Source organism: Wolffia australiana, chromosome 5 (assembly GCF_029677425.1).
Source record: "Wolffia australiana isolate 7733 chromosome 5, ASM2967742v1".
NCBI lineage: Eukaryota > Viridiplantae > Streptophyta > Magnoliopsida > Alismatales > Araceae > Wolffia > Wolffia australiana.
The window spans coordinates 12,216,647-12,217,724 of NC_135839.1; the positions used below are offsets into that span (position 1 = coordinate 12,216,647).

The 1,078-nt window shown below is 40.5% G+C and overlaps 1 non-coding gene across 1 annotated transcript; it reads right to left on the minus strand.

The window, feature by feature from the left end:
- Positions 1 to 753: 753 nt before the first annotated feature.
- LOC144704009 (small nucleolar RNA R71) lies at positions 754 to 861 on the minus strand. Its single transcript, XR_013581702.1, has one exon. It is a non-coding gene; the product is annotated as a small nucleolar RNA R71 (small nucleolar RNA).
- Between the last annotated feature and the right edge of the window lie 217 nt (positions 862 to 1,078).

A 1,078-nucleotide genomic window follows, 5' to 3' on the forward strand; every position in this document is an offset into this window, starting at 1 on the left:
CAAGGGCTAAAAATTCATAATTTTTACCCCTATTTTCGGCTTATTAATTGGCACCGTTGCCGGGGAAGCAACGCTAAAGAATTCAACGTGCCTTTATTCATAAACAAAATTGGGCAAGTGTTGATCTAATTTTTGATAAGATTCCTTGTATCAATTTTAAATTCAAAGTGATTTGGTGGCTAACGACTAACGGGTGTTGTGTTTGAATTAGTGGTTTTGTATGAAGCTTAGGTCTGGATTTGAATCAGGGAGTAGTGACAGAAATTCTCCTGTAGTAGACTCCGGCACACCCGAATCATCTTTCACTGAACCCACATTCGTAGAGGAGACATTGATTAGAACTTTACCAATGGACCTAATAGGCAATGGAACAGGAAATATTGAGGTAGTTAACGATGGACGTAGGAGGATCAGAGAGTATTCCACACCAGCTGAAACCCCCATCTTAACCAAGGTATCTGCCCCTATTGGAGATGATGTGATGTTTAGAATTGATCCACACCAATTTCAGTTATTATCATCCTTTTTAGGGAAGGCAAACGAAGAGCCCTATGACTTCTTAGAAACATTTTATGAAGCCTGTGATAGTTGTACTTATCCCAGAATTTCAAAGGAAGCTGTGAGAATGAAACTATTCCCTCATGCCCTTAAGGATAGAGCCAAGGATTGGTTTAGAACATTGGGGACAAATTTCGAATCGTGGAATGATATGGAGAAGAGCTTTCTAAAAAGATATTATACAATGGCGAGGACAAACTCTTTCAGAAGGGAGATTAGAAATTTTCAGCAGGGAAATGATACCTTCAGCGAAGCATGGGAGAGATTGATGGGGCTCATTAGGAAGTGCCCCCACCATGGCATTCAAAAATGGGAGTTAGTGCAAATTTTTTATGAAGGCTTGAATGATGTCGAAAAAGGAAGAGTTGATATTTCAAGTGGAGGAGCAATAGCAGATATGTACGAAGATGAAGCCATGGCACTCCTACAAAAGATGTCCGACAATTTAGCCTATCACCAAGATGCCTCCGATCATGTTAGGGTTACTCCTCGGAAAGGTGGATTGTTGGATGTTAGGGGG